The sequence below is a fragment of the Uloborus diversus genome, chromosome 4, assembly GCF_026930045.1.
Source record: "Uloborus diversus isolate 005 chromosome 4, Udiv.v.3.1, whole genome shotgun sequence".
Lineage (NCBI taxonomy): Eukaryota > Metazoa > Arthropoda > Arachnida > Araneae > Uloboridae > Uloborus > Uloborus diversus.
In genome coordinates, this window is record NC_072734.1 from 186515342 (window position 1) to 186541325 (window position 25984).

Below are 25984 nucleotides of genomic sequence, written 5' to 3' on the forward strand. Positions count from 1 at the left end.
GGCAGATACCCAATCTATTTCTTTGCTTCGTGAGAAACTGCACTACAGAGCCAAATAATTTTTCAACTAAATATGTTGAGGGGAATGAGATGAGGAGGTGTTCAACTTTTTTCCAAAGTTGTGGGTAAGTACCCATAAGCTTCACCCAGGCAAGTTCGTAACCGTATTTCTTGAAAGTAATTTTTGATTCACAATCAAATTTCAAATCCATAAACTGTCTGCAAAGAGTTTTCAAGTTCATTCATATCTTCAAAACTAAATGGGTCTAAAATCCAGTCAGGAATTTGTAAGTTGATCAAATCTGCTAACCTTGATCCCATGTTCTTTTTTAACTGATCAAGGTGATCAATAAAAATTAAAAATTTTTCTTCAGGAAGTTCATCATCCACGATTAAACTTTTTTTTTTAGAGTCGGAAACAGGATAAATTCTTTACGGCCAATATTTGCCTTGTGGATTTCAATTTGGCAATGAATGCTGAAATTATGCTTTTGGCCTTGATGAGGTTCATCTTGTTTCCTTGAAGCTTAATGTTGACTTCGTTCATTTTTTCAAAAATATCTGTGAGATACGCAAGCTCCAATTAGCGCCTTTAAAAATCGACGATCCCTTGGTATCAGTAATCAAAGTTCTGGCGAACAACATTTCTTCAGTTATCTCTTTCAGCTCATTAATAAACCTCACGTAAGCTAATAAAATAGCTCTGTTATCTGTCACAGTTGATTCATCAATCTGTAGTGCAAATTTACTTTGTTTCAAAACATTTATGAGTTTGCACTCAATGTCAGCAGTCATTTCATCTATTCTCCTGGAAACTGTTTTTACTCAGGGGGAGAGATTGACTTTTCTTTTTACTAGAGCCCTCACCAAGCAAAATTTCAACTATTTTTTGGCAGCCGGTAGAATAAGAGATTTGCCAATCGTATGAGACTTACCACATTTTGATATCAAAAGAGACACTTCGTAAGAAGCAAGAAGCCCTTTGTCAAGATCTGTTGCTTGTCTTCTGAGTAATTCACCCACCTTTGGCCGTTTATCCGCTTTTGTTTTGAGGTCTTGAAAATAACTAAGAGGTTTATTTACTTCGTCATCATGTACTCTTGACAAATGCTCTTTCATTCGAGAGAGTTTCATCGTTTCATTGCTAGAAAATGTTTTATGGCACAAAAGACAATGCGGAAACTGCACATTTTGCGGTGACGTGACAAAACCAAATTTTAAATACTCTGCTGAATAGCTAAACACTTCTTTTTACGGCACATCTTTTTCGAATTTATATCGAGCTTCCACACTACGAAACATGCACAATTAAACAGAAATTCACCAAATTAAATCAAACAATAGAAACTACGTAAGGAGGTTTATGCGCTGATTGCAAGATTCTGAATGACAACTGATAAGTAAATGCAAAAATCCATTCCTACACATATCCATCCACTTTTCCGGCGTTAAATATATGCTGGCGCCAATGGTCAGACAGTACTACAAGATTTTTTTTCATCCTCGTGAAAATGGCAATAAAATAAAAGATATTATTTTTCGCTTTTCGGATTTTTTTTAACCGAACAGATTTGATTGAGCTGTAAATCATACATGCCTTATTTTCTGGGAACGACTTTCTTTCATTTGACGTGCCATATGATTGGTTCGGTATTACACAACATAGGTATTCTGAAAGATATTTCTGAATTGTGTACCGATTTGTTTCAATAAATATATTTTTTAAAGGTCAAGAATTTCCCATTACCAGATATCCGAATACCGGTCGCCCCCCTATCGCCCTCCAGAAATTTATCGCCCCCTAGAAGAGTTTGATCGCCCCTTTGGGGGCGATCGCCCCCAGGTTGGGAATCACTGGTTTAGAGTATGAAAGCGTAAGTGTAATTTAGTACAGTCATGTTTCAATACATCAAGGCTTTCAATGTATTCAGAGTACACTTTACACTTTGGAAAAAAGGTTTAAAAGAGTGATATATCGTCTGCACAATGGTAAACTAACGAATGTGAAAAATAGTGTTTTTCAAATTTGATGGTTTGTCGTAGTACTCAAAAAGGTCTACCTACTGGTTATAACTACTTCAAACGATAGTTTTACTCTTAAAATTATAAATAAAAATTAAAACATTGATAAGAATTAAATGCCTCAGGTGGAAAAGAATTGTATTCAGTTTTAGCTCTCCTGAAAAGTGGCAGTTTTCATTCGTTAAAGTAAGATGCAAAATGTGTTTGTTTAAAACCTGTTATACTTTTTTTTTTCCATTAAGTTCTTGGAAACAGTAGGCATGGATGTATTTAAATTGGACTAAAGGTTATACAATGAATTTGTAAAGGCAATTAAAATTCAAAATACATTACATTTTTTTTGTTTATTGTTGGTTGTCTAAAACAAATAATTAAATTGTGAAAGCGTTTATTTTAATTTCTTTTACTAAAATTTTCTAAATCCTGCCATCTCTAATGTCTACTTGCTACAAGATTTCAGATGCTCAACATTAAATTCATAGCTCTCTGAATGTGTACCGCACATATCGCATTAAAAACATAAACATTGTATGCGATGGGCGCCGCCATGTTTTCAAACGGAGCAACCACCCTTTTCCTTCGTGAGTTTCGTTAAGAATTTCGCATCACGAAACTAACCGAGTTACACTATCTGAATAATCAGTTTGCTCACACATTCACTTTTTGAATGCATTATTCGACTAAACGCTTTGAACTTATATTTCTTTACTCTATGATTCTCCTCCCGTTGTTGCAAAGTCCTGTTGCTATGGAGATACCAGATCATTGCCCTCATTTTCAACGTTACTCGTTTAAAAAAAGAAACAAGGTTAAATTAGAGTCCCTACATGAAAACGTAGAGACTCTAGGTTAAACGATTTTGCAACGTTTTTCAATGCAAGTAAAATTTTAGAACTAAAATTTACTTGGATGAACTGAAGAAGAGATGATATTAACTTTCATCGAAATCTAAATAACTTAAAACAAAGTTAAATGTAAATGTAAGAGTTCAGCCTTTTATACAACGCTATTATTTTGAAGTTTAGTATTATGAATTGGCAACATTGTTTTGTTTACGTATTCAAATCTGTTTCCATGGAGATATTAGCTTATAAACTCCATGTCTGTTTCTGTCAGACCCCCAGAGAGACAGAAGTGTTTCTCAGCTCGTCACTCAGTCCCATAATCTGAAAATAAAACTGTTTTGATGTGTGACACTGACAGCTTTCAATTCATTTTCTATATTCTACAAACTTGCTAATGCTGGTGTGTATCGTGTTATAAGTCTGAAAAAATGTAGTTTTCAGAACGTACGTTTTCCATACCGATTTTCTTAGCGACGATATTTTAAATTTTGATTGACATTTCACACATATTTAATTTATTTTGTATTTAGATATCGGTGCAATTTAAAAATAGTGCAATTTTTTTTTTTCGTTTAAATCAACTGAAATATTTAGTGTAAGTCAGGGGCGGATCTAGAGGGGGGCCATGGGGGCCATGGCCCCTCCCAAAGCCTTGTGATTGTAGGAATTTTTTTAAGAAAAAAAAAGAAAATATTATGAGAAGATAACAAAATTTAACACATGTATTTTACAGAAAAAGAAGTATAGGCCTTAATTGGGAGAGAAATTATACCCCTATCCTCAAAACAAAACTGTTTTTTACAAAATTTGTCTCCATCTTTTACATCCTTTATTGATTCCAACTACAGACACTTGGACGATCTCTAAATGCTGCGGTTCTCAGAGTATACCTATTGTTCACAAGACCAAAGAGAGCGTAAATTTTCGTTTTTATGGCTTTAATTTCGAATTTAGGAGGAGAACCCCCTTTTCCCATGCCCTTTCACAAATGCCTTGATATGTAGCAAAAAATTGCATTTTAAGTCTTTTATTTGGAAAAAGTGTCAACGGAAACTAGCTTATCCAGCCCTTATCACTTAACTTGCTTAAAAGCAACTTTTTTGGACTTCAATTACAAACGAGTTTTGATAGGACCCCCTCCTTTCCTAGTTTATATCGTGATGATAGCTTTAAAAGGAGGTTTTTCAGAGGAGCTCGCGAATCTTCCATCCCTTTCTAAAATATGTATAAATATAGTTAAAAATCGAATTTTTAGAGCCTCAAAGGCAAAATATTTCCAGGAAGGAAGGATACTAAGCACCTTCACACTTCCTTTAATGTAAGCAAACATTACCTAAAGGTGCATTTTTAGGCTGGACAGCTGAAGAGCTAGAAGAGCACCCCTCCTCTTCTAACTTCTCAATGTATAATGACAGAATATTTTGGTTTCTAAGCTTTATTTTCAAAAAGTATTTTGGATCCAGCGGCCAAAACCTGACCTTTCTCCGTACATCATCAAAAATAGACAAAATGCGTTTTTAGTTTCTTAATTTTCAAAAATTACTCGAAAATTTAAACTTTGAAACATTTTCGAAGGAGATTCCTAAATCCACCCCCTCACCTAATATCTCGTTATCCCGAAAATTGAGTTTTTAAAACTTAATTTAACAAAATTTCTGGGGAGTTATCAGGGCTCAATTTCCCAATAAGCAGAGTAGGCCTAGGGTGGCAAAATTTTCAGTGGCGGCAAATTTGCTATTATAATACACATTTTTTGAATTAAATTGTTATTCTTGAACGTAAAATATTAGCATTCTTTCATTTTCCATAGAGACAATTTTTTCTTGTAATTTAATAATGATTACTTTCACACATCTTATGAAATTCAAATGTTTCTCAATCATGGTATTTGTCGAATCGTCAGCAAAATTTGCCGAATAAAAAATTTTGTTGGAGATCACTGTGATAATTTCATCGGGGCGGGAACACTTTCTTACGTTTTTTTTTTTTTTTTTTTGAGTCAAGGATATTTTGCTTCTTTTAGGGGGGGGGGGCAGATTTCAAATTCTAGGGGCGGCATGGAACTAAATTCAGCCCTGCGGAGTTTGTTCAAAAATTTCGGATGGCCCCTTCCAAAACAGTCGGCTGGATCCGCCACTGGTGTAAGTAGTGTGTTGTTGTAAAGTAGAGTAAAAATCTCTATTCGCAACTCCAGCGTTCGAATACGTTACCTTGCGGTGATTTATAAAATTAAAGAAAAAAGGTAAAGCATTGCGTTTCACATGTGTCTGTTGGTAAACATAGGCAGTTTGTTATGCGTATTTATAATGCATAAGATGTGTCTTAGATTGCTTTCAGTGACAGGAATTGTCTCGAGCTTCTCAGAATAATGTTAGTTTTCATTATTTCCCTTTAAAAAGTGAGTTGATTGTGGTAAATGGCGATAGTGTAAACACAAGAAAACTCTGGATTAACAAACTTCGCATTTGCATGAAATTAAAAACAACTACCTATGCTCGTCTGTTCGCAGCTTTTTTTTTTTTTTTTTTTTTTGAAAGAGGGTAACATTATAAAAGGTAAAATTTTTTATTGTTTTGTGTGAATTTGTAAGAATATGGATGTTTTTTTTTTTCTTGAGCTCGAAAGAAAGATTTAATAACGTTAGCAGAAGAATTCGGGCTTCCATCTCTGCCTAGTTTAAAAATTAATTAATTAAACGAACCTTATTTTACTGCAGCATTTAGTTGGAATGGACAGTATGCAAAATATTTTCTTGATTATATTATCATAGAACGAAATGAGAAATGTTTAACGCTAAGAATTTTCATCACCAAAATAGTGCGATTATAGTTTAGGGTTATAGTTTTAGTACTGTGTGAGCAAAAAACCCTTGACACATGTTAGTTGTAAACCATTTTTATTTTTTTATCATGAATGGAATAAAATTGTAAAGAGATACAGAATTCGATAAGTTAAAAGAAATAATGGTAGATGAATTAAAAAGAAAACTACCATCATATATCGGTGAGAATTTTGTCGATGATTTGCATAGCATGACATAATTAAATTATAATTCAGAAATTAAAAACATACAAAACAGAAAAAATTAAAACTAACCAATTTGGAAATTTGAGAAATAACTCAGCTACAAATGTAAAATAATTAGCACAAGACAAAGAAGCATCTTCTTTCTCTTTTGATAATCAATGGTAATGCCATATAATTAAACTATTTAGCATTTAATGTTATTCTTGTCAGTCTTATGGCCACAATGAAAATATAGTTCCATCAAGAATTGATAAATATCGAATTCAACATCTGGGAAATGGCTGCTTACAACTACGAACTACGAAATTTGCATTAATTTCTAACGTTTAATAATGCTTCTTGAATTCTCATTTCTTTCTATGTGGGCCAGAACATCCACAAAACTTTAATAATTAATTTAGAAAGAATGAAACAAAAAAAAAGTCATGCATACAAACAAAAATTACTAGGCTTATTAGCATTTTCTACGTTACGGCGTGAGTTTGTTTTAACTTTTTCATCCGCCATTCGACGGTGGCTGCAGTGCCCTCTATAGATTGTTGGAGTTGCGAATTCCGGACACCTATGGGGCTATAAATATTGTCTGGTTTAAAGGGATGTCTGCCTAGCCGGGGGACACTGAAAATTCACAAGAATTAGTTTCTAAATAGTCTATTTAATACAGAATAATTATTTACACTTATTAAAAGAAAACTTATTTGGTGGCCAAATGTGATGTCTTTTTAAGTACAAGAAAAGAACGAATTGAAATACTAATGCTTTAATTTCACAAAATAGTAAAACAATTTTAAATAAGCAAAAAAAGTACATAAGCATAACATTGCTAGTGTTTTTTTAAAAAGATGTAGTTGAAATTTTAAGCTCTTACATTATTTCTTTGCAGCACATCTTTGTTCATCAATGTATATTTGAGCATCACATTAACTTCTCATCTTTGTCTCTTTAGTTTTCTTATGTGTTATGCTTTTAACTGCCTCCATTTTAAAGAATTTATTTCACATTCAGCATCTCCATGGATGGCAGCATATTCATCAACATTTTCATTACTAAGGCATATTAATTTTGTTAGTTCATTAATGGGTTCTTTGTTATTTACTGTACCTTCAGCAACAGGTAGGCTGTTTTTAGAACTCAACTTTCAGAAAACAGCTCGTAATTGTTGTCTTTGACTTTTTTTCATGTTGCATTTATCCATGAAGATGCCTGTAAGACTAATTTTTACTGTTCGTATGTTTTACAGTAGACTCTTGTTTTACACTGGTTTATTTTATGCGATTTAAGATTTGACACCTTTATTTTATTTTACGCGGATGAGATTTGGTTTTATGCGGATGCGGCAATGCAAACAGATAAAATTTTCCCCTCTATTAAAATCCAAACTCCTAAAGATTGCAGATTACGTATAATGAACTGCATTTTGTCCTGCTAATAATAGAGCTTGGGCCACTGAAGACATTTTATGCGATTGGTTCCAGAGCTCTTTCTAGAAGTAAAGTGAGGAACTCACACAGTTTAGAACTCAGTGGAAGAAGAGCTTTTAGAAGTGACAAAGTAGGCCAAAACCAACGAGGATACCAACATCGATCACGCACAATCAAATACCTTCACATTGAAAATTTTGAGCCATTCCTAGACAATAGAAATGATTTTTCTGATTTATTAGTGAAGGAAGTTTTTTATGACACCTTGATCCAGAGGTTGGCAGACAGAATATATTATTTGTAGGTGGGGGGGGGAGTCTGTATATTGGTCAGTTTCACATCTGGATGAGAGGTTACATTGTCTAGTAAAAGAAGAATTTGGCTTTTCTGACTTTCCATTTTTTAATTAATTCCATTAGCCTTTCGGTAATCAATTTCAAGTTCATCCAATGTTTTCTGTTGACTTTCCATTGAAAGCCATTTTTGTGCGTTCATACCTTTAAAGAGGGGTAGGGTTTGGCACTTTAAAAAAGTCATTTTTTTTCTTTTTTTTCTTTTCTTGTAGTTAAACATTTCAAAAAATATATTCGTACAATTTCAAGTCTATCCTAGCATAATTCTCAAATGTATCCAGCATTTAATCTGCTCCTTCAAACTGTAGCTCCGTCAGCTTTGGATCCTCATAATGTCAGTGCTGCTTGCTTAGCGTTAGTTAAATCTTTACTAATAATAAAGCTGAAAGTCTGTTTGTCTGGAGGATCTCTGGATGTCTGGATGTCTGTGACGCGCATAGCGCCTAGACTGTTCGACCGATTTTCTTGAAAATTGGCACAAAGTTAGTTTGTAGCATGTGAGTGTGCACCTCGAAGCGATTTTTCGAAAATTCGATGTGGTTCTTTTTCTATTCCAATTTTAAGAACAAAATATCATAAGATGGACGAGTAAATTACGAAATTATCATAAAATGGAACCGTAACATGGGTACAAGCCCATTGGTGATACATTATTTGTAAATATGCAGGCGAACCAAAAGACCTTTTAATTTTTCTATTGTGTGCAAAGTCGTGCTAGTACCACTAGTGTAATATAAAATAAATATCCAAAAAAAAGGGGAGGCTAAGGACATTAAAGCTGCTGCAGGGTCTGTCCTCTATGGAGCTGGAATCTGTTTAGCTTCTAAAACTTTAAACGCATTTTTCTCAAAACTACTTTTTCAAAGTCTGTATTCACTCCCATTTTAAAACTTCTCAACCGATTCATTTAAAATTTGGTATGCACGTCCTGCATATTAAAAAACTTCCCTCCAACGTTCAGTTTTGTAGTTATTATATTTTTAAACGTGTTCTTTACTTACAAAACAGGGAAATCTTTCATGAAAAATAGCATTTTTAACTTATATCGGCTGCCAAAATTTTAAAGTTAAAAAAAATAAATAAATAAAAAAAACTGAGACCATTGGGGGGGGGGGAGGAGGATTATGGATACTTTCACTAAATTCAAACAGTTTTTGCTTTTAGATAAATTAGCTGAAATACAGTGAACACGGCAAATCATCTTTCTCTAAATGTGCTCTGTGAAAAGCTCTGTCACTGGCTGTTCTGTTTATATTTTTTGACCAAAGTTTTATAGAGTATTCTATAATGGATACATACTAATGCATAAAAAGTTTTAATAAATTTTATCAAACCATTTTTCCACAAAAAGTTTATTGAAAAAGTTTTTTTTTTTGACGCTGAAAAACCTACCCCTCCTTTAAAACATTTTGGCTTTGCCTCAATAGGCAGAGTTAGACGTAAGGTGGCTAGATGTTGTTTGCCAGGGGCTCGGGTGAGAGATGTAAATAGGGTTGCTGAAAAGAAGGGGGTATTTAATAAAGAGGATGTGTGGTGGATACTTTGTGGGTGGGAACTAACGATGTAGGCCATAGTAACAATGATGAGTTTACAAAGCAATAGGATTCCCTGTTGGACAAAGCAACCAACTGTTCGGCAAATGTCCAAGTGGTTGGTTTGCTTCCCAGGTATGGAGTGCATAGGAGTTGGTTAAACCAACGGGCTAGGTGTATGAACCTGGTACTCAAGGAAATTTGCGTTAAGCGTAGTATCAGGTTTATTGATGTGTGGAGTAAATGTAAACGAGATTGGATTGCTAGGGATGGCCTACATCTGAGCTCTACAGGGGTCAAAATGGTTAGTGGTTTGGTTTTAGAGGCTTCAGAATCAAAAAACTAAGTTGGAATGGGGGGCATGGTTTAAGGAGCAGAATTCGAAAGGGTACTAACTATCGGGATTTTAGTAGAAACGGAAATAGGGTGACTAATAAGAGAAAAGATTTTAATACTTGGGATTCAAACAATCGTGCAGCATTAAATAAAAGTAAGATGGGCTTACTTAAGGTTTTTTATACAAATGCTCGTAGTATTTGGAACAAGATGGAAGAATTGAATAGCATAATTATAGACGAGAGTTTGGATATTATTGGAGTTACCGAGACATGGGCTACCGAAAGTGATGATGATTTATTATCTATTGCTGGGTATAATTTGTTTAGACAAGATAGAGTAGGTAAAAGAGGTGGTGGGGTTTTATTTTATGTTAGAGACACCTTAATTTGCAATGAATTGGTAATTAATGATAAACCTAATGAAATTGATATGATTTGGCTGGAGTTTGATTAGTAATAAGGGCAAAAAACTACGTTTGGGGAATATTTATAGGCCATCCAACTTAAGCCAGGGTCAAGACGAACAGATGTTTAGTATTATTAGTGACATTTCTAGCAAGGGGTCAGTCATCATAATGGGAGATTTTAATTTTCCAGGAATTGATTGGAATAATTTTTACCATAGTAATAGCAGAGAAGAAGAATTTTTGAAAGTAATTGGTGACTGTTTCTTAGATCAAATTGTAACTCAGGGTACTCGACAGGACGCGATTTTAGATCTAGTTTTTTGCGACACGGAAGGCTCTGTTCAGGGGTTATGTGTAGGGGAACACATTGGAGACAGTGACCACAACAGTATTAGGTTTGGGATTAAATTTGATATGCACAAAGTAGAGAATTTTAGGTTTGTGCCCAATTTCAGAAATACTGACTTTGTGGCACTTCGGCAGAGTTTGAAGGCAGTTTTTTCTTCTGGATTGGACAATAGCGATGTGAATCTTCAGTGGGCAGAGTTTAAGGAAAATCTAGCGAATACGGTTAGGGATCATGTTCCTTTTAGGAGAAAGGGTGTCAGCACTAAAATTTGGCCAATGTGGTTCTCCAGGGAAACTAAAGACGCTCTAAATTACAAGCAAGCTGCTTTTCATCGGTTTAGAGAAACAGGTCACAGTGCAGATAGGCTCCAATATTGTAAGGCAAGGCGTAAATTTAAGTATTTGGTACGGATTCAGAAAAGAGAGTTGGAGCAAAGACTGGCAGATAACATAAACAGGAATCCCAAGAGGTTTTTTGCATACACTAATTCGGGGAAAATTCGAAATAGTCATATTGGGCCACTGGTTGATGAGCATTGAATTTTAATTCAGGACGATAGTGATATTGCTAATGTTCTTAATAACTTTTTTTGAGTGTTTTTAACGATAACTGTATCTCAACAGTTGACATCAACAAGACACAAGCTATAGTACAGCTTGAGGACTTTGTATTTTCCAGGAATGACGTTTTATTTCATTTGAAAAAAATTAAAGAGACTAAGGCTCCGGGGCCAGATAATATTTATCCGAAAATTTTAGTTGAATGTGCAGAGGAATTAGCAGATGTAATCGCAAACATTTTCAATGCTTCTTATAATTCGAGGACAGTGCCAGAGGACTGGAAGCTGGCTAACATTACACCGCTCTTCAAGAAAGGGTCTAAAGGGAGTGCGGGAAATTATAGACCTGTGAATCTAACTTCGGTGGTTTGCAAAAATTTTGAAACATTGATGAAAATTAAGATAGTAAATTTTCTAGAGACTAATAATCTATTGACTAGTTTTCAGTACGGTTTCAGGAAAGGTAAATCTTGTGCAACTAATTTATTACATTTCTATGACAAAGTTACCATGGCTTTGGACAATAAGAAGCCTGTAGATGTTGTTTACATTGATTTTCAAAAAGCTTTCGATAAGGTACCGCATGTTGCTCTACTTAACAAATTAGCTGATATAGGAATAGGAGGGAAAACTTTCATTTGGGTAAAAAATTGGCTGACCGGAAGGAAACAAAGAGTAGTTGTAAGGGGAAATTATTCTAATTGGAGTGAGGTCTTAAGCGGGGTTCCTCAAGGATCAGTGTTAGGGCCTGTTTTGTTCATTGTCTTTATGAACGATATTCACAAAAAATTTCTGGGAACATGAATTGTTTTGCTGATGATGTCAAAGTTATGGGGACTGTAGAAAATGAAGAACAAGCAAATCAGCTGCAAGAGGATCTAGATCATATTACGGAGTGGGCTGATAAATGGGGTATGGCTGTTAATGTTGGGAAATGTCAAGTGCTACATTTAGGGCATGGAAATAAGTGTACAAGTTATTATTTGTAAGGTTCAGTCATTAGTCAGGCAGACAAAGTTACTGATCTGGGGGTCTTAATAAGTCAGGATTTAAAGTTTAGCCAACAGTGCAGCATTGCTAGCAACAAAGCCAATAAGATGCTTGGGTTTATCAATAGATCTATTTCAAATAAATCTAAAGAAGTTCTTCTGCCCTTATATAGAAGTTTGGTAAGACCCCATTTGGAGTATGCTGTTCAGTTTTGGTCTCCTTATCTTAAGAAAGACATTAATGTATTGGAAAGGGTGCAAAGGCGGGCTACAAGGCTAATAAGTGGACTTTCCCACTTAGATTATGATTCCAGGCTTAGAAGGCTAAAAATGTACAGTCTTGAGCAAAGAAGAGACCGAGGGGACATGATTCAGCTGTTTAAATTTATTAAAACGAAAGATGTTACGGGGCTAAAGTTTAGCACTGAAAACAGGACAAGGGGTCATTGTTTTAAGCTATTTAAATCTCAGGCTAATATGGATATCAGGAAAAATTATTATTTTAGCAGGGTAGTGGAACCTTGGAACAGCTTACCGGAAGAGGTGGTAATGAGCAAAGGAGTAGACAGCTTTAAGAGGGCCATTGATCTTCACTGGGGATTGTAAATTGACTAGGACCAGTCTAGCTGGGCCCAGAGCCTGTTGCTGGTCGTCACTTTTGTATTTGTATTTGTATAATTAAGGGCAGCTTAGATCTTTAGCACCATCCATACTAGAGCACAGTAAGACCGTTAAACATTCTTTCGACATTTTGCCACCATGACATTTCTCACCTTTGAAGCACATTATTTTTTCTGGTAATGCACGGTAAACAAGCCCTGTTTCATCTGCATTTAAAATTTTCAGCTCAAAGATTTTAATTATGGATGACAGTTTATCAATTCATTCATTCAGTTTCCTGATTCAAACTCTCCACTTATGCCATTAAATGAAATGGAATGTCTCTTTCAAAATGTTTCCAATGGTCCATTTGACGCTTTAAAATCCATCACTCCTACTCTTAAGGGCACCTCACATTCCAATGCTTTTGTCTGCAGCATTGGTCTTGAAATGGGAACTAGATGGCTTTGCATTTGACAAAACTATTCAAACACACATTTACTCCATTGATATCCAGGTCCCTTTTCAGATGACATTCTATGCCGATTGCTGTTCTTGTTTTCCCACCTATTGTATAGGACAGCGTTTCTTAAATTGTATTCCCCGGAACACCAGGATTACGTAGGGATCTCTCACGGGTTCTACGAAACTTGCATTTTTCCTTTATTTCAAAACGTACAAATCAGTCACTTGAAGAAAAAGAAAGGTTCGAGTGAAGTATTTAATGAGTCATTTCCAAATGAATGGTAGAAAAAATATCAATAGTAGATTAAAATGCCATTTATTGTCAATATTTGGCGTTTAGTTATGTCAGATACGAATCTTTTATTGAAATAACACTTGATCCTTCCCTTCTACATAAATTTAAATAATGCCACTCAGAGAAATTTAACAATAACTGGCGCAATTTAAAATATGAATTTTCTCTCAAAATTCCTTGTTCTCTCTCTCTTACTATTTGCAGCCAAATTTATGTTCTCAGCTTATCTATTGACAAAAACTACACTCATGTCCAAAATTAAGATTATAAACATGTTAAGGAAGAGAATATTCGAAGTATGGTCTAGCCCTCAAGGTCTCAGCATCTCAATCCCATCGAACATGTTTGTGATAGTCTACAAAAAGGCATTGAACAGCATGCCCCCCCCCCCCCCGAGTTAAAAGCTGCGCTTTTGGAAGAATGGGCTATGTTTTTCCAAGCATTTATTGACGCCTTATTAATAGTTAAGTGTTGGATTCATGGACTACTACTGGTGAGCTCCGGAGCTTTAGAGCCAATGACCGCAGTAACTTTCTAACTTTTGTCCTAGTTATTTGTTTGTACTTTTAACCTTTTTGTTCTGTACCTGCCTTGCTGTTGGAAATATATATATATATATATATATATATATATATATATATATATATATATATATATATATATATATATATATATATATATATATATATAAAATCCACCATGTTTTCATTAACTTCTCTTAATTTTTTACGATTTCCTGTATGAAGATGGATATTTTATAAAGCAAGCATTAAACTTGCCGCAAAATTTTTTTTGTTGGAGAAAGTCTTATACTAATTAAATTTAAAAAAAAATAAAAACTTAAAACTTTTGTTGTTTATGAAAATGATCTCAAAAAAAAAAAAAAAGTTTTAAAATTGTGTAATTTTAATTATGTATGCTTTATAGAAGTACTTCTTATGAAATGAACGCAATTAATGTATGATGTATATGGTAGAATCCATGTCAATTCAACAAGGGCTGTAACATGATGGTATCAGATTTTTTAAAATTTATTTTAAAATTCATAAAATATAAAAAATATATTTCTTTTCCTATTTTGCACCAAAAGAATTCCTGGGGCGAGATACAGGCCACTAAAGATGGTGGTCCTGTCATGATTTCTCACTTTGGGATTTTCGTCAAAATTTTTAAACTACATTATCTCAGGAACTGTAGAACATATTTTGTTGCAGTTTGTTTATTTAAAAGGTTTTTTTTTCTTGTTTAAAAACATATGCAACATTTTGAAATGTATGCTTTAGGTTTTTTTTTCCAGTCTTTTGAAAAAAAAAGTTCAAAATAATGTTTTCGATTTTTCACAAATATGTCAATTTCAAAATTTTTATTTTTTTGCAGTTTATTAGTACTACTGAGCACTACATTCCCTGAAAATGAGAGCTTCCACTTTTTTGTTTTGCAGATTTTAGTGGCATTTGAAAAAATGAGGGTATTTAATGAACTTTTACGCAAAGGCAGACCTGAAATTCAAAATTTTTTTTCACAGCAAGTGGCCAGAGAACACTTTTAATTCAGTCATATATCGAAACTTTCATTTTGAGTCGCCATTTTATTCAGGATGTAAAAATTAGTGAAAACAAGATGGTATTGTGCTTAACAATTCTTTTGGCGCTACGCTGAAAGGTTGCATGGGGAAATGCAACAAATCAGCTGAAGACGGTGTTCTTGTTTTCATAAAAAATAAAACTCCCGGATGAAGTAGAGACTCAAAATGAAAATTTCGCTATATAACTTAATTAAAAGTGTTATCGGGCCACTTGTTGCAAATTTTTTTTTTTTTTTTTTTTTTTGAATTTTCAGGTCTGCAATTACATAAAGAGTTCCTTAAAAACCTTCATTTTTTAAATGCCTCTAAAATCTGTGAAACAAAAAAGTGGAACCTCTCTTTTTCAGGGAATGTAGTGCTCAGTGGTACCAATAAACTAAAAAAATGAAAATTTTTTAAATTGACATTTTTAAGAAAAATCAAAAACATTATTTTAAACTTTTTTCAAAAGACTGGAAAAAAAAACACATATTTTGAAATGTTGCATATGTTTAAAAACAAGAAAAAATATCCTTTTAAATAAAACAAACCACAACAAAATATGTTCTACCGTTCCTGAGATAAAGTAGTTTAAAGATTTTGACGAAACTCCCAAGTGAGAAATCATGACAGGACCGCCATCATTGGTGGCCTGCATCTCCGCCTAGGAATTATTTTTGGGCCAAAAAAAAAAAAAAAAACGTATTTCTTAATTTTTTATGAATTTTGACACAGGTTGAATTCAAAAAAATCCGAAACCATCATGTTACAGCCCTTGTTGAATTGACATGGATTCTACTATATAATATATTTGTATACCTTTAAATGAGTAAAAAAAAAACCCACAAAATTCTTTTGAACAATATCTGGACTTACTTCTTTTGTAACATTCAATCAAAAATAAATAAATTTGCAACTAGTCGTATTTTTTGATATTTTGATCTATTTTTAGAGGTTTGATGCACTGGGTAGTGATTGCATCTGATTGGTGATCTGATAAAAGAATTTTATTATGTCTCCTTTGAAGAAATTTTTCTCTCCCAAAACTTCATCAAATAGCATCCTAAAACGTGTCGATGAGGGTTTGGAGTACAAAGATGTCTCATTGAAGCTTGCTGAAAGTACTCTCCTTTTTGAAGACGGAAAATGGCGCACAGGTAAAACTGAGCAAAAAAATTAATTGATTTTTATCACCAGCAAAGATATAAATGTCTGTACAGTGAAACTTCGGTAAGTCGAACTTCGATGAGCCGAAAACTTCGGTAAGCCGAAGTGAATATTTACTCTCGTCATACTGAAAGGAGAATCAATGTTATTTATTTTCGATAAGCCGAAGTTCGTTGAGTCGAAATATTCGATGAGTCAAATTTTATTTCGTGACTGTCGTCAAAGTTTCTTTGCTAACGTAACTCTATAAGTCGAAATAGTGTTTTTTTTTCCTTTCTAAAAAGTATGAACTAAAAGAAAAAAATCGGCACCATTGCATTGCATCAAAAAGCGTCTAGACAAAGTGGATCAAATAAATCTCGAACAAGATTATTTGCACATAATTTGGCAAGTTTTTTTTTTCGCTTAAATTATTGCTTACTTCATTTCTTTTGGTAGAAAACAAAAAGCTGCTCATAAGGGAAGTCACAGCTTTTATTTAGTGCAGCTAGAAAATTAGGTGGGAAATATCACAGGGAGGGTTTTGCTTACAGTACTGAACATAGTTTATGAACTCAGTAGAATACATATATTGTCCGTTTTCCAAGAGAAGGCACTTAGCCACGCCCCCTCGAACGCAGAGTTCCATTTTATGCGGGTGGGGGGAGGGGGATAGGTACGCAATCCACGCTCTTCTAAAGGAGAAAACTAGACAGATTTAACTTGGGCGTGCATTTTAATTTGCAAAAAAGTCTTAGTGTCATTTACATCACTTTCTTCACTTGTCTCTTGTCATTTTAGTTATTCTTCCATTTTAAAAACTGCTGCTTTTAAAATAAAGTGCTATGATCCGAACATACCTTCTGCCGAATTCAGCGAAATAGAATCATCGGATACCACGTGACGGGGGAGGAGTCAAGTGCCTTCTTGTGAAAAACGGACAATACATACATTATTCAGTCGCCCTCTATAATGAACACCCCCATAATCTGAACACTTTTGTTCGGTCCCATGAGTGTTCAAAATAGAGAGAATCCAGTGTACCTCGTCATTAGTTAGTAAGGATAACATCAGGTTCGGAAGGTGTCAACAACATCTTTTATTTAAAAAATAAATAAATAAAAAATAAAATAAAATAAAATGAAAACTGCATAGAGGTACAATATCTACACTTCGCCTACTTGGAGTACCATTTCGATCTGTGAAACCCATAACAGAGTTGAAGACGAAACACCTAACAAAAAAAGTGTCGGCCATTTTTCGATTGGCGGTGCCAGAAAAAACGACGGTGCAAGAAAAGCAGCAGATGTATTGCATGTTTTTATAGAATCCCATCCGAATGTCCCCGACTCCCTGTTTGAGGTTTTAAAAATATCTGAGGAATATTAAATGAGAGAAAAAAATTATACACTCAAAGCATTGTTTGATAACAGATTAAAAAAATATATTAATTTGAATTTTTGCATCTTGAATTTAAATCAAATTATGTTTTTCGCAATCGCGAGCGTGTATGAATGGGCATTTGTGTGTTTGTGTAGGCGCATGTATGTGTGTTTGTGTAGGCGCATGTGTGTGGGTGCGTGTGTGTGTGTGTGTGTGTATGTATGCATGTGCGTGTTGTGTATGCAGTGCTGTGTGTGTAAGCGCGTGTGTGTAGGCGTTCGTGTATGTAGGCATATTGTGTCTGTATGCAGGCATGAGTGTGTGTATGTGTGTGTATGCGTGTGTGTGTAGGATATTGACACAACCTGGAGACGGTTTTCGCAAGAGGAGCAGCACCGTGAGGCCGGTCGACGCGACGGTGGGCTGGCAGAGGGTGCTGGTGGGAAAATAAAATGATAGGAATTCGAAACATTCAAGTGAGAACAATAAGCAATCGTGATTGTTTAAAAAAAAATAAGAAAGTAAAAATTGTTATATCATACATAAGACTATAAACTTGTTTTCCAACCTATACAAGCTCTTGAATTTATAGAACTATATTCTACATTTATTATGTCAAGTATATATCATCGTCTTAGAGCAACAGTAAGACATCTAACCCCAAGAATAACAGTAAGATATCCTACTGTTCCTTTGAAGCGACGATATTATCTTTGATACATTACTCTATCACTTTTTTGCTCATATTTTCAATTTAATGAGTGTCAGTGATGGTATTTATTTTTTCTATATAGTTTGCTTTTTTTATTCAGTGTGCCGAATTTTCGATAACACGAATTTTTTTCGCTGTCCCTGCAACTTCGGCTTATCGAAGTTTTACTGTATTTATTTTTATTTTGTTATCATAACCATTTCCTGAAACAATTGTCTAAGATTAAAATAGTGGAATACTGACAATCCTATGTAAACAAATGGCTATAGGGCAATTTCATTGTGATGAGTGTGACACACAGACACAATTTTTACTATATAACGAATAACTACCTTTGTGCTAAAAATTAAAATAATCAGTAATCCAATGTTATGAAGCACAAAAATTGCAAACTATTGCAGACACATGTTTTGGTGTTACAAGGGACACCTTTTTCAATGCAAAGAAGTGTGAGCTTCTGGATGAAAAATCATCCCAGAGAAGCAACACGGTGGAACAGGAGATAGTATAAATATCAAAAAATAGAAATTAAACAAAACAAAAAAAGATAAAATGACACTTGGAGGCAAAAGTTTTCAATTTTTTTAAAGAAATTTTTATAATCTTGTGACGGGTATAATTCTTGCAAGACATGAGTTTTCACCTGCTCTCATATTTCTAGAAATTCCTGTGAATATTTTAAAGTTTCATGACTATAGCATTATTTTTTCCATTAGAAGACATACAAATAAAACTTTTTACATTGTATTTATGATGAGTAAATTTTATTTTACCGAACTGATTTTTTTTTTTTTTTTTTTTTTGTGATATGACAGGTGTGACATAGTGTAAAGTGGGCAACTTGGATGAGCAATTTCTACAAGAACAGTGATCACAGGGTGGCGACAGGAACTGTGAAAAAAGTTCAATGACTTTTCCCTGATTAAGTTCACCAAATTTCCCTGATTTACGTTACAAATGATAATGGTTTTCTTTCTTTGCTCTACTTGAAATCCATTGTATGTTTTTATAAAATGCAGTATTTTAAACGTTTTAAGTTGGGTAAAGTTGTTGAATTAAAGATATATTTTTAAGAGATGCTACTTTTTTAATAAAATAGTTAAAAAAATATATCAAGTCAATTTTTTTGGAAAAAACCCTAAAAAACAGTACTTTAAATTTTCTAAATGGAAAGATTATAGAAAATTAAAAAAAAAAAATTACTTCCAGAAACCACTTAGCATAAGAATTTTAAGAAACTATTAAAATCACTCTTAAAAAAAAATATGTGCATTTATGATAGAACTAAAACGTAATTGAAATTATTTTGAACTAAATTTTCAAAGTTATTTTTACTGAAAGTTCAATTTTAGCAATTAAGTTAAAAACGAGAAGAAGTAATAACTTTTAAACTTTTATCAGTATCAATTCAAAAACCAAAGATTTCTTCTTGAAATCGTGATTACAGTACGGTAATTACTTCGAAACAATGGGATAAAGGCAAAGGAGCTAAGGCATTAATGACGGCTTCCTCTTTGCCTGTACAGTTGTTTATTTTACGTAGCATTGAAAGCGTGAAAGGAAATTTCAAGCTAGGTAAAATAAACAACAACAGACACAGAAGCAATCTTAGGAAGTTCGTCCTGTGGTTAATAAGTAAGATTCAATACTTTGACATTGAGGAAAAAAGATGCAAAAATATGTGGCAGTGTATAATCGCACCTCATTAATTTTACTTTTCTTTTGAACAGATAATTGGCAGAAAATGAGTAGGGAATTAAAGAACTTAATTTTGTAATGCAAAAAAAAAATAAAAATAAATCTCTTCATAAAATCAATTTTCCCTGATTTTTGTTATTTTTTCAAAATTCCCTGACTTTTCCCTGATTAATAAACTTCCCTGACTTTTCCCCGATTTCCCTGATCTGTCGCCACCCTGGATCAGTACAGATAATAAACTTGGCAATAGTGAATACAATATATATTAACATGTCGGTAGCAATGGTGTTACATCTATTTTAGCTTTGTTTTGATGGGGCTCTAACAAAATTAGGCTAAATGTTGCTAGTTTTGGTAATTACAGATAATTTTGTAGTAAAAATACCACCTTTTTGGTAAAAATTCAACAGGGTCATCCATTAGTCTGCATATCTTTACTTTTTCTTTTTTTAAGTTAATCCACATGTAAATAATAGCCAATGATTAAGCAACCCGCATGCTTTAACAGTGAAACTCGCGCCACGGCATCAGGGACGTAACTAGAGGGGGGCAGACGGGGCTCGTGCCCCGGGCGCCATATTTTAGGGGCACTAAACTGACAAAATAAATGCTTAAATTCAATTTTTGAAAAAAAGGACAAATTATTAGAAGCCACCTCTCCCCCCCTCCCAAAAGAAAAACACTCTGTGCAGGCGCTGGCAGAAAGTTTGCCTGGTTTAATGTGGATAAAGAGTGGGAAGGATAGACAGAGAGAAAGAGAGAGTAGGAGGGTGCAGTAAATAGCATGAATGTGTTTTCTCAGAGATCAATACTTGTTACATTTTATCTAAGAATTTTCCTCTGGGGGGAGGGGGAGGAAAATGGCTTAGGGATTGGAGCCACTATCTTTATCCAACAGAACCATTCTCTAAACAGTATCTTCTCTAGCTGGTACCACGAACTTTTTTTCTGCTTTTTACTCCGTTCTCAGGATATTTTTTACTCATCTTGTATAGTTTTAAATCAATTTTAAGATATGTCGAAAAAACTATTTGAAGCTGAATTCAGAAAGAGAGCGAAAGACCACGAAAAGAGGTCCCAACAATCTTCATCTCATTTATCATCGTGGTTAACTGCTAAAGACGTTAGGGTAGTAGGTAAGGCATTGTTTATATAATTTGAATGATGTAATACAAATTTGTTGAATTTTATAATTTTTCTCATTCTTGGAAAAAAGTTTCGCACTATAATAATGGAGATTCAATTTAAAGTTCGGGAGGCTGCCAATTTTTCTTTAGAAAATACTAGGGTTATTTTGAGGATAAATTGAACTATAACGATAAATTTTCGACTTAGTTTCAATACATTTTCTCTACCCACACAATGGTTTGAACATGCTTAAATCATCAACTCAATCAATGTGTCAGAAATCAGCTATTTTTTTACGGCTCTAAACTTATTGAACTTTCCTTTGGTACTTTTGATGCGTATTTATAATTACAGTACACTGTAAAAAAATTCCGAAATGTTACTGGATATTTCCGTGGAACGTTTCGGGATTTCAGAGGTTTTTACCTATTTCCCCGCAAAATCAAGTATCTTCGAAAAAAAGTTTCCTGAATTGCTAAAAGATGCACGAATGCAGACTTTTCACTGGTGTGAAAAATGATTTGGCTACCAGTTTTAAAAGTTGACTGAAAGTGTTTATTAAGTGTATCGGCTCTTTCGTCTGGATTGTCTCTTACTGTATACTACCATCATCAGACCAGCCCTTGTCTACAGTATACCTGCATGGGGGTATGCTGCCAAATCTAACATTGCAAAAATCTAAACAATACAAAATAAGATTCTTAGGAAAATATTTAAAGCCCCGTGGTACGTTTCCAACGCTACCCTACACAATGACTCTGGAGTCAATCACATTACTGACTTCATCATTGACACCTCTACTCACTTCTTCACAAATCTTGAAAATCACACCAACCCCCTTATTTATGAACAGGTATTATATACCTTTAACTCTGGCGGGAAAAATCTCCCGTCGGACTCTATGTTTATTCATTACACTCTCCACTAGTCTCCTATACCAGGGCCAGCAACCCTAGTATTGCTAGTGACATTGATCACTTGCTCCCCCTCGTGGGAGTTTGCTGCAAACTGCCAGGTTGGTCTGGCAGATTGCTTTTCTCCATCTCATGACTTCGTTCATGTAAATTTTTGTATTATACTTCATACTTATTCTCAACTTCATGTTATTATTTATCCTAGTATTTCCTATTTATCCGGATTTTCATTATTCTTCTATTACACTGTCTTATCTCATGTTGTAAATATGTAAATATGTATATAGTGTGGCCCTGAAACGATTCCTTTTTTCTTGTTTTTCCTCCTCCCCCCCCTCCCCTCATGACCTAACTAATGTCAACTCCATCACATCTTATCTTTCATACAGAGTAAAAGAGCTTCGCTCTGACTCAAAATATTTATGATCTGTATCTGTATCGTCTGGATTGACTTAGCTCTATATGGGAGCAAATAAGTCACTGGATAGGAGCAGGCAAGGAATGTGTTTGGATCTAGCTTGCAATTACTCGCGTAGCATTGGCCATGATTGAGATAATGCTTCTGGATCCTTCTTGGTAAACCAGGAAGGTTCTAATCAAATATAGTAAACCTACTCAATTTTTGTAGAAGGTTTACGACTGGCTTTAACAGGGGAGAGTTCCCAGTATTTCAGGAAGATTACTGACTTTTATCAGAAAACGTTCCTGGTTTTCGTAAGATATGTCACTGGTTGAAATTGGGCACATCAGCTGCCTATTATTTTCCAGGAACGTTTCTAAATCGTTTTTACAGTGTAGAGCCTCATTTATCTTGCCCCCGTTTATCCAGATCTCCGGCTTATTCAGATCAAATTTTTAAAGTTAAAAAATATATTCACTGAAATGATATAATTCTAAATTATGATAGCCGGAACGAAACTGTCTATGTACCAAATATTTGCTCTTTATTTTGATTAAATACACAACTCCTGCATAGGACGTGCAATAAATTATAGTCATCTTATAAACAACATGGCATTTTTGCAGTGTCATTCCTACACTATCACAGCACGCAGCAGCTGAACTATAAATGATTAAGTGATTGCGAGTAACAATCCTATGTAATTTTGTTACAGCATTTTTTTTTTTTTTTTGCTGTTATAAAAGATAAGTCTGCTTATTTACGAATTTGTTTTACAAATTACCCGGATTTTCCTTATCCGAATTGCCTTTGGTCTCCGCTAGTTCGAAAAAATGAAGTTGTACTGTAAATGAAAAAAAAAAAAAAAACCTGAACGGATGCGCACTGAAAACATATAACATTTTTAAGATATGTTTTTTAAGGTTAACAGAAAGAGTTTTGATCTCAAGCGCATTAGGTTTCTGTTCTTCCATTAACTGTTTCTCAGATGTCGCATTTATAAGGCTCATTTCATTACAGGCAGCGGACTCCTTTATCACTGCCTAATTCAACTATGGCTTCCAGTGGTGAAACGGTTCAAAAATGATACCAAATGGAATGTTATTTATCTATTTGTTTTACTGGTTAAAGAGTACTCCATCACAGTGTAACGAAAAGTTACATTACAAGACATGTATAAATTGCAAATGCATTTTGTGTAAAATTCGTTCTTGGCTCATATGACTCAATGAGAAGCAAAGGGATGCAAGTGGACATTTTCAAGTTTTGAGTAAAACGCGTATAGCCTAGGTAGGTTTTCATTAATTTTTTCTAAATCATGCTGTACAGCAGCACCTACCAGGGCTACTAGTACTATCTCTTGCCCCAAGTCAGAAGAGGGGGTTCCCCTACCATTTGCACTGGTAATCTCCAAATTTTTAATTTTGCCCTAGTGTTGACATTATAAAGTTTCTTGGGGATTTTTTTTTTTTTTTTTTGCTTTGTTTGTTTTGTATGGGGGGGGGGGCGCCAAACGAGGTCTTGCCCCTGTTCGAAAATAACCTAGTTACGTCCCTGCACGGCATGATAATTTGATAATATGTTTTGGTAATGTTTAACATGCAGGGAAAGGCTTTATAGTGACAAGGCTGAACTCGATCCGGTAACTAAACAGTTTTATTGGTAAGACAGTCATTTTAGGGGAATGAAGAATCAAAAAAGTGGTTGAAAATTTTCACTATCCACAGGAGTTTAGGCTTCGTTCAAATGTAGAAGAGTAGAAGCAATTTTCACTCATTACATGCATATAAAATCCTGTATAGGATTGCATGGATGTAGCACTAAACCTATAACTGTAGCACCCAGTAATGAAGCTGAGGGAAACAGAACTATCAGTTTCCATAAAATAGGATACAGTCATATATAGCCTATGTTCAGTTTCATTCATTACTGTTTACGTTAATTTCTCTAGCTTTTATACTTTGAAGATACAGTGAAGTCCTGATACACACACACACACAAAGGAACTTCAGGGAACCACAAATTTTGTTCGTTGTAACTAAAATTTCCTTGTAATGGAGTTCAAGCAATGTAATGGATGTTAAATTGATTCTGAAAACTTATTTTGCTTTATTGGTATTCGTTGTAATGATATATTACTGTATAGCAGGTTTTAACTTTTTTTTTTTTTAATCAAGTCATTTATATTTTAATCATTGTTGTTCAAATTCAGAAAACCAAGACTCCAGAGAAGTATTGGCTCTTCAAAAACAGAAACAAGATTTAGTTGAAGAAAACAACTATTTGAAATTGAAAATTGAAGTTTTATTAAATATGGTATGTTTAATCGCAACAAATTTGTCTTTAATATTAATGCAATTTTATCAAAACAATGTTTTAACTCCTAATTTAACTGTATAAAATCATGTATAATTTAAAATGCTTTTTATGTTTGCTATTTATTTTGTTTGCCATTGATAATTTTAGTTAAAAATTAGGTTTTTAATTGAAAATTTTTAAAACCAAACTCATTATTTTAATGTGTTAAATTTACATATGAAAAAAAAAATTAACTGAATGAAAGGAAACATAAATAAAAGAAAACTTTAATAGATTTTAATCATACTAAAAGATTTTAATTTTATGGAGAATGTATTGAATTAGTTGAAAATATTCAAGAGGTTTTATTTTATCAACATGTAAAATTATTTAATAGTCCAGTCATAATGCTGAAAAAGAGGTCCAACTTCAGAATAAGAGATAAGAAGCTGTAAAAACTTTATAAAAACCTCTATTTTGTCTTTCTAAATGCTGTCTCAAAAGTCTCATAAAATCTTGTGTCGGCGTCTTAAGATATTCAAGGTCAAAAGTCAGATTTTTTTTTTTTTTTTGCAAACATCTTGCTTTCTATAGGTTTAATGTTATAAACATATACTAAATATTGTTGAGAATAAAATTCTGTATCAAAACCAGAAAGTCGAGAGAGAACTGTTCTCTCGCGACTCTCTGGTTGCATGGTGAGCTTTTAGCACTGATGAAGAGGCTCCATTGTAGCCTTGAAAATGCTATTTGTTGTATTCTCTTGAGAATTTGCTTTATTTCCGTTGGTTTTTCACTGTAATTATATTGCAGTACAAAGCTTATTTGATCATTTTTCATTTGGATATGTTGTTATACTTGATAGCTGAAAAGCAGTTAAGGATTTAATATCAAGAGTGTATCACAGTTGTTTTTAAGATTTTGAATATGTAATATGTATATATATATTTATATAATTTTTTTTTCAGTTAACCGAAGCCACAGTTAAAGGTCATGAACAAAACTAAGCTCTGTGCTTCATTAATACTTGCATTCTAGTACAATGAATAGAAAAAGTGCCTTGTTGAACATTTCATCACCATGCATAAAGTAGCTTTTGTATTTATTCCATTGAAATTTAATACTATGTTGTTTGTACAACTGATACAGACTGCAATAAAATACTCTATAGAAGTGCTGTTTGTGTTGAGGCAAAAAATCTAAAGATATAAAAAAAATGTAAGGTTTGTAGACTAAGTGCCAAGGTTGGCAACGTTTTGGACACTATGGTAAAAGCCATGGATTTTACTGTTTAGAACCCTTGTGTCCAAGTACTATATTTTTAGTTAAATTATATTTTGTGAGAAAATATCAACAGAATAAAACACATTAAAGTAATATTCAATATTAAAAAAATATTGTCTGTGAATGTTCAAGTATTTATCTTTAAAATTAACATTTAAAACTGATTAATAGTTGCTAATTCTAATCTAGTTCATAGAAGTTGCATTTCTTAATTAAAAATTTAAAATAAAATGCATGAATTTTTTTTTTTTTTTTA

The 25984-nt window shown here is 33.7% G+C and overlaps 1 long non-coding RNA gene across 2 annotated transcripts; it reads left to right on the forward strand.

Annotated features, from left to right (window-relative positions):
- Window positions 1-3098: 3098 nt before the first annotated feature.
- Window positions 3099-25984, forward strand: LOC129221360 (uncharacterized). Of its 2 annotated transcripts, none has more exons than XR_008580500.1 (4): window positions 3099-3266; window positions 15718-15922; window positions 24359-24462; window positions 25413-25982. It is a non-coding gene; the product is annotated as an uncharacterized LOC129221360 (long non-coding RNA). The 2 variants fall into 2 exon arrangements; XR_008580501.1 differs by lacking the exon at window positions 3099-3266 and adding an exon at window positions 5750-5869 and having other exon boundaries at window positions 25413-25984.